Source organism: Schistocerca nitens, chromosome 4 (genome assembly GCF_023898315.1).
Source record: "Schistocerca nitens isolate TAMUIC-IGC-003100 chromosome 4, iqSchNite1.1, whole genome shotgun sequence".
Taxonomy (NCBI): Eukaryota; Metazoa; Arthropoda; class Insecta; order Orthoptera; family Acrididae; genus Schistocerca; species Schistocerca nitens.
Genome location: NC_064617.1, coordinates 923,070,282 through 923,079,141, shown reverse-complemented (window position 1 = coordinate 923,079,141; position 8,860 = coordinate 923,070,282).

The window sequence follows — 8,860 nt, the reverse complement described above, 5'->3', positions numbered from 1 at the left end:
GTTGATCCATTGTGGCTTCCTGAATGATGAGATCACCTAGGGAATGCCATGAAAACATTCCCCAGACAATAATACTCTGATGACTGTTGCAGGGTGTTTGCTTTCAGACATTTCGCATTATATACCCAAAGGCCGTATGTCCGAAGGAGCATTCAGCATGGACGTGTGAACTGGGTGCTTACTGCGGACGCTCTCATGCAGCAATGTTTGTTAAACAATTGTTGAGAAGATACTGTTGGTAGCCTGTTGGTTCATTTGGGTGGTCAGTTGCTCAACAGTTGCACATCTGTTCACCAATACACATCTGTGCAGGCGTCGTTCATTCCTGTCATCTACGGCTTTTGGCGCACCACAGTTGCCTCAGTCCCAGTTTTAGATGGTGCCATTTTGCAATTCATGGTATACTTTAACCATGGTGACATGCAAGCTGTATACAGGGTTGCCACAAGTTTCCCCAAGTGAAATTCCCTGATTTCCAGGCAAGGTTTAGTATTTTCCCCCAACAAGTTTTGTGATCTCAAGGGTAAGTAAAGACATAAGTTGACAAAAGAATGTAAGGACTTCCATATTTCTAAATGTGTGAGCAAAACTCTTAAGTACTAACATCATAAGCATCTTTTTACTTAACTGGTTTTAGTTGGAGAAAGCACCCAATTGTTGTATGTGTTTCATTAAGATCACTTATTTTATTTCAATAAAATGAAACACAGTTGGTGACATAAATCTGCATTTTGTTGGAGTCACAAGACAGATTTAGAATACTTTTGCTGATTTTAGAAATAGCCTCAGATGAAAGCAGGCCTCTTGAAAGAAGTGTATAAGGTAGGGAAATAAAATGTTGGTTCTACTATCTTTGTTATTGTTGGTTATTACCAGCTGTGTTAAGTCTATTATTTTACAGGTATTGCATGGTTTTTCTTTCAAGAAATATCTGAATACAGTGTACCAACTACCAGCGACTGTCACAATTTCTTCTCCTTATCATCCATGCTTTCTAATGCATAAACTACTTTCGAAGTACCAAAATGTAACACAATAAATAAAATGTCTATAAAACACCGCACTGTACAGTGTACTTGTGGTGAGACAATTGCAATTTCTGAAATCCATCACCCATGGCCTCTGGCCTGCTGAGGAGCACCACAGTCCTTGGTCCATGGATAAACTGCAAAAATCCACCACATTATGCCAAACACAAACAGACCTGGCCTGCAGGCATATCGATGAGACTAAATCCGACGGGTAGGGCCGGCACATTAGTGGGAAACAATGGGCTTCAGATCAGCTGGGCGATTCTATTAGGGATACCCACAGAAATGGTTTGTGGTTTTGGCCCATCAGGGAAGTCCACTCGTGTGGTCAGATATTCCCATGTCACAGACATCATGTTGCTGAAATGAGATCACACTGATCAATCCATGCAACGATCAATCCATGCAACAGATAACTTGTGCAAATACTCTGAGAGTCAATACTAATGAGGATAGGTAGCAAAACACCACAAAGGTGGTCGCTGATATGCAGAGGCACATAGAAAAGACAATCTCACTCTCACAACTAAATTTTTGGTCATAGCCTTTGTCACAAAATGAGAGCACGCACACATTCACTCAGACACAACTTGTGCACACATGACTCCCATCTCCAGCTGCTACATCAGCAGTCTCTGAGAATCAGATCCAAACAAACTACTCCTCACGCCTCTGGCGTGGCAGAAAGTGGAGAAGTAGTAAGAATGAGGGCGTATGGAAGTGGCACACATTCTCAGCTGCGCCCACCCAGTGGCGATGCGTGACATCTCAGTAAACAAACTCTTTCATCTACTGAGACAAAAACATGATTTTTGCAATGTTTTTCTGAAATTTACCTGATATTTCCCTGACATGTTTGAAGTTCTCTGATTTTGCCGACTTCCAGAACTTGTGGCAACTCTGGTATGAAAACTTAGTCATTTCCGAATTGCTTCCAGCCTTGGCATGAAAGTCAATGATCATGCCCTTATGGACGTAAGCTAAATCACTCTGTTTCCACATTATGACATTGGCTGCACTGTTTTCTGTGCCTTCCCCAATATACTTTATATACTCTCCACTGCTAGTGCTGCAACATGCCACCTGTAAGTGGTTATTGCATGTTGACACTGAACACAGGTCGTGACTGAACTGTGTATTAGGAGTTCCCTATTCATGAATGATTAAAAATTGTACAAAGATCTATCACTAGGCCACTATTAATTGCTAGTAATTTGGTTTTCTATCATGCAGTGTTTAACACTATGTTTAACCCTATAACTTGACCTAGTGGCATTAACACAGTGCAATAAGTTGTGTTTACTTCTGAAAGAAGACAGGTATCAGATAATCTTTTATACTTTTAGCTGCACTTGACTCACAATCATGTATGGTCTAAATTGTAGTGAACACTAAACTACGCAATATAATTTTTTCTATTACAAGACTGGTAAATCAAGTGCAAGTTGTTGATAAACAAGTTCATTTAACAATGTTGTTTACAAACTATGAAAAGCAAGTAGAAGGAAAATAATTTAGGTGTAAAGGCAACCACTCACGGTATAGCAGACAAGTTCACACACACACACTGCAATGATTGCAGTTTGCAGGTGGTCTGGGGTGGTGGTTGTGTCAGGTGGGCTGGGTACAGAGAGAGATGTGGGAAGCAGAAGGAAGGGAGGGGGACGGGCATGTAGCATCTCCAAGGGAAGCAGCACTACTGCTCCAGCTCCCTACTCTTTGCCACTGGGGTCTTATCTCTATGCAAAGCCCAAGTGAAAGAACTGCCCAATTCACATACCCAGCAAATACAGCTCCATTTCCGTCACAGGCTTATCCTATCCCATCAGAGGAAGGGCCATCCTGAAAGTAGCCACATCATATACCAACTCTGCTACAGTTTCTGTACAGCTTTTTATGAGGGCATGACCACCAACCAGCTTTCCATCAGAACAAATGACGGCCAGGAATGAAGCAGACCAACCAGTGGTACAATACGCTGCTGAGCACATGTCCAAGTTCAAGGGCTGGTTCAAAACTTGTGCTATCTGGAGCTTTCCTCCGAGAACCAGCTTTCCTGAACTACATAGACGGGAATTATACTTGCAACACATCCTTCACTCCTGTAATCCTCCTCCCATCAATATCTGCTAAACTATTAATGCCACATCATCCACCCAACAGTTTCCCTTCCTCTGTCCTGTCACCTCATCCTATTCCATGCCTTCATGTCATCTTCATCGTGTGCCACACCTTACTGGCTCTCGTACCTGCCTGCCACGTGTCTAGTCTGGCAGCGTGCCACCACTTTCTCCTGCATTCCTAGCCTGTACACCTGGTACCTCCCTCCGAGTTGCAAGCTACCCATCCCCAACCTTCCCTCCCCCTACACCCCAATCCACCTGTCGAATTGCAATGTTGGCATTGTGTGTCCAGCTGGAAAAATGTAGGTGCAAAGGTGTACCTGTGTTGATGACTCAACATTTTATGTTGCTTGGTAAGTGGTCTCCTTCACTCCTACATTATTTTCATTCTGCCAGAAAACATAAGTAGTTCATTACGAAACTAAGTTGCTACAATTTACGAGTAAAGTAAAAAGATATTGATACAAAATGTTTTTCTTCAAAACAGATGAAAAAACATTACAGAACTAAGGTGATAATAATAACAAATCTCTGGAAATGGGACGTAGTTGTTGTTTATTGACAAGGAATTTAAAACATCTATGCAAGAACACAGACTAGGTGGGACTGAATGTAATCTGGCTTACTGAAAATTAGGATAATCTGGGAATATTCTACTAACCACAAAAATTCTAGTATATATTTCAATAAACGAGGGGTGTTCAATAAGTAATGCAACACTTTTTTTCTGAAAGCAGGTTGGTTCTATTCAGAATTCCAATATATCATATTATTTCTGACTCTTTCGGCTACAAAACTCTATTTTTCAACATAGTCTTCATTCAAAGCACTGGCCTTATATCACCTTACTGGGAGGACCTGTATGTTTGCATGGTACCATGGTACCAGCTGACGTCAGAGTCAACTTCCTGCTGCATCAATAAACTCCCCAACATTTGTACTGCTTCCTGTTGAGTGCATCTTTCATTGGATCAAACCAATGTGAGTTGAAAGGTGAGAGGTCCGGGCTGTAGGGTGGATGAGGCAGAGCAGTCCAATGAAGTTTTGTGAGCTCCTTTCGGGTGAGCAGACTTGTATGAGGCCTTACGTTGTCATGGAGAAGGAGAAGTTTGTTTGCATTTTTGTGGCCAACAAACATGCTGAAGGTATTACTTCAATTTCCTGAGAGTAGCACAATATACTTCAGAGTTCATCATTGCGCCAAGAGGAAATACATCAAACAGAACAACCCCTTCAGAGTCCCAGAAGACTGTTGCCATAACTTTATTGGCTGAGGATGTGCCAGCTTTGACCCTTTGCTTCACAGGAGAGATAGTGTGACGCCACACTATGCATTGCCGTTTTGTTTCTGGTTTGAAGTGAATCCATGTTTCATTGCCTGTGATGATGTTCAACAAAAAATTGTCATCATCAGCCTGGTAAAGTGCAAGCAATTCTGCACAGGCGGTCCTTCATTGCTCCTTATGGTCTACTCTGTTAGGCAGTGAGGAACCCAGAAGGAACAGGTTTGCATGACCTTGTTGCGATGATTATAGATGTCTCGCCTAATGATTCACCATGCTTTTGTTCACTAACAGGTTTCCATAGGCACTCTGCAAGCATCTATGAATATCTGAAATACTTTGGTTTTCCGCCAAAAGAAACTCAGTGACAGCTGTCTGCTTGGCATGCATCTCCATTACACACACCATTTTGAAGGCTACATGTAGTGCCACTACTTATCGCAACTTCATGGAACTATGGTACCTGAAATGGGAATATTCCACAATGTTCCACAACAATGGAAATGGAAATTGGCCAAGAAATAAATGTGTTGCATTACTATTGAATCGTAACATAACTACAACTGCAATCAAAAGTAGTGAACGTTACATATCAGATAACCCTCGCGTCAGTTGTCTCTTGTTTACGACTGTCAACAACTTCAGAGATCTAGTAGGATGATGACGTCTCAGGATATGTGTCAACGAGAAATAAACTGAGGAGTGTTTGATCATGAGTATCTGTATAACACGCTTTCACAAAATCTAGTTTCTTCCGTGTCGCATATTATACCACAGCTGCTGATTAACTGTGCGCACAGCACAGGCACAACTAAAAGTTGGCAGCCTTTCAAGCTGATATATAACCACCCCATCCCTCTCATAAGCATCAGGAAGGGGAAGGGGGAGATGGGGGGTGGGGGAAAGAGCAAGAAGGATACTTGCGTATGCCCCCCCCCCTTCCCCGAATGTGGAGTACAGGGTTTTTTTCCCATTGCAGATTTCTCATACATCTTTAGAAGTGATGTCCAATGATTCCTTGAAACCTCTTATTTTGCCAACAGTAGCATTATGTGACTGATCACAGTGAGACAATACGATAGCAATTACCATCCTCTCTTTTGAAAGTGTACCACCAGACACTTGATCATGGAGCATGGTCTTCATTTGTGTGTGAGTGGTTCTCCCTTCCATAACAATGAGCATGCTTTTGCATTGTGGATCAAACAAAGGTGGAAAAAAAGCTGCTCTTATGTGCTGTGCCAACTTCCTTTATGTGTTCCTTCAAATTATTGTTGTCGAGCAAGTTGCCTGTGAGGCGTACCCCAACTGTAGCGGAATCAAACTCCCTGTTTAAATCTCCAACAATACTTAAACATTGTTTGGTTACACAGAAAGCCACATACGGGTGGCAGACTCATACACAGAGGCCCGGCCAGGGGGCTGTGGCTGCCGGCTGCACTGGACTGCTATGTCCGATGGAGTGAGCCCGTTGACATCACTGAACGGCCCGGCGAGGCTCACGAGGAAGACAGGCTGTGGCGCATACGTCACAGCATGTGACACTGCATGTCTTGCGAGGGCCAGGAGCCATCTCTGGCAGGGAGCGATTAGTTATTTCAGATGAGTTTAATAATTCTTGACTGTGTGTTTAATTACATGCGAGTTCTCGACAACACACGACAAAATTAAGACCCTTAATGGGTACCTTTACAATTAAATATTGATATCCCATTGGCTCTGCATGGAGCTCAGTGTTCACGAAGCGTGGCAGACATGCCAACTAGTGTGACATCGTAAGTTTGTTGTAGGGTTCCTATACCTCATTGGCCCTGGCCCCCATTGCTATACGCAAGCACCGGTGAGCTAGGGGCCCAGCAGAATTGCGCATTGGGATGCAGCCTGCGAGCCACAGTCGCAGTGAGTGGGCCCGTGACGTCACTGCACAGGCTGGGCAGTTAGCCAGTGCCTTGCGCAAGCACTGGTGTGCTGTGGGCTATGAGCTGGTGACAGTACTGGTATTTTAGCCTACAGCAGATAGCTATAGGAAAAACATTAATTTCAATTGCTCTTCGCTGTCCAGTGAAGTTTATGCTTATGCTAAAGGGTCAAGTGCCACTTTGCACATTTCTCACTATCCATGTGTGTCTAATAAACGAAGGTCCTGTATGGACAAGAAATGCCTTCCTAAATCTGCGCAGGAGAAAGTTATGAATAAATGTGTGTGCGAGACTTACAATTGTACAGGACTGAAGCGGGCAAAGGTTTTGTGCATATTGTTCAGACGTTAGTCAACAGTGGAGCGACTTATGGAAAAGAATTCGGAAAGGCACTTCATACCACAACCATGTTGCGGCACATGGCACAAAGTGCTAAGAGCCTAAGAGATACCAATTTCCAGTTGAACCAAAAAGGAGGTCATAATGTTCGTACAGAATTGTTTAGGACATTTTATGTCTCTTGGCATCCATGACTGCTTTGAAAGACATGCATTTTATGACTGATCAAGGTGCCAACATTGTTCATGAACTGCGGGATTATTCATGATTGAATTGTTCAGTAAGTATAGAGCTACGGGTCAGACTGGTACATGACCGATTACAATGAGATAGGGAACCAGTGGTCGGAAATGCAGATTTATTGTGTTAGGGACATCACAGCGAGTGCTGCATAACATAAGCACAGTTCATAATAATTGTTCAGGGCGAAAAGCTGGCCACCCGCTTCTCTCCCCACCATACCGTCTCACCGCTCCTTCCTCTGTAATGCGTTTTGTTCCCTAGATTGTTTTATTGAATGAAGGCATAAGGTTTGTAGGAGTGATTGGAAAAAATTATGCTATGAAAGAGTACCTATTACCTACGATACGTTTTATTTAATTATCACAGGTGGGGTTTACAATACGTTTAATGTCTGGAACAAAATTTCTACATACAGACAAACGCAAACAGTTACGTAAATTTTCATCGCTGATGTTTGCTCCTAACCGAGACTTATTAATTTTCATAACAGAAAAAAATCTCTCACAAACGTATGTCTAGCCAAACATTGACACTATCTTCGCAGCTTCACAATGGAGACGAGGAAACTCTTGCTGTCGAAAGTCTTGATAATCGTCTATTACACGTCTTGCCAAAAGGAACTTGTCTCTCAGACGAGAATTACACTATAGATCTATCAATTCCATTTGCAAATTGGGATGCATATAATCTACAGAAACAGCAAATGGTCTCTAGAACCATTCAAATGCTTGGGATAAATATGATATATCCCCCAATTGCTTGAGAAATTCCTCTTTTATTGCACTAAGTACGGAAACATATTCTTTGCGATTCTATTCTCGCACAGTAGACAGAGTAGGGAAATGCAGTGCGTTCCCTGACGAGAGCTGTCGTTCCCACAGCTCAAGTTTGCTAGTGAAAGCTTGCACCTTTTCAGCCATTTCACTAATTAGCTGATTTTCTCCATGCAAACTTGTGTTCAATGCATTCACGTGCCCGGAAATGTCAACTAAAAATGCAAGGTTGGCAACCCACTCGAAATCTTCTAACTTGGGATCGTACGTTCCTTTGTCCTTTAAAAACTGATTTATTGGTATTCTCAGCTCAAAAAATCTTTTGAGTACGTTACCGAGCCTACGCCAGCGGCCTTCACTGTGGGATTTTATGTCGCCGTACTCTGCTCCAATTTCAGCTAAATATGTGTGAAACTATGTGTAATCCCGTGGGCTCTCAAATAATTAACTGCCTGAATAACCACTTGCACGACGTACCCCAGTTTTGCTGCTTTTGCACAGAGTACTTCTTGGTGCAAAATGCAGAGGATGCTGTACAATGATTCTTCTGTACGCTGATGCTTTTTTCTTAGTAATCCAACAAATCCCATTTGTTTCGCTTTCATTGCAGGTGCTCCATCTGTTGTCACTGACACCAAACGTTCTCAGTTTAAGCCAGCTGAATCGACAGCTTCTTCAACTGCTTTTAGGATGTCCGCGCCGGTGGTCGTGCTTTTTAAAGATGTCATATCTAAAAAATCCTCAGTTATGTGCAGAGCAGTGACCACGCGGCGGACATAAATCACTAATTGCGTGTTGTCTGAAATATATGTGGACACATCACGTGCGATGGAAAATGCAATAAACTTCTGCACTGCACTCCTTAATTGACGGTAAACGTCACCTGCCATGGCACTTACACGACGACTTACAGTCCGCCGAGAAAGAGTGATAGCTCGAAACTGATTTTTATTCAGTGGGCAAAGTAAATCAGCAGCGTCATTCATGCACTCCTTTATAAACTCACCTTCAGCAAATGGTTTTCCAGTTCTCACTATATTAAGCGCAATCTTATAACTTGCACGTAACGCCGGGCTATCATTATTGTCGTCCTGAAAAATTGTAAACAGTGTTCCATAAAATGTTAAATCAGTTAGATGAGAGACATGA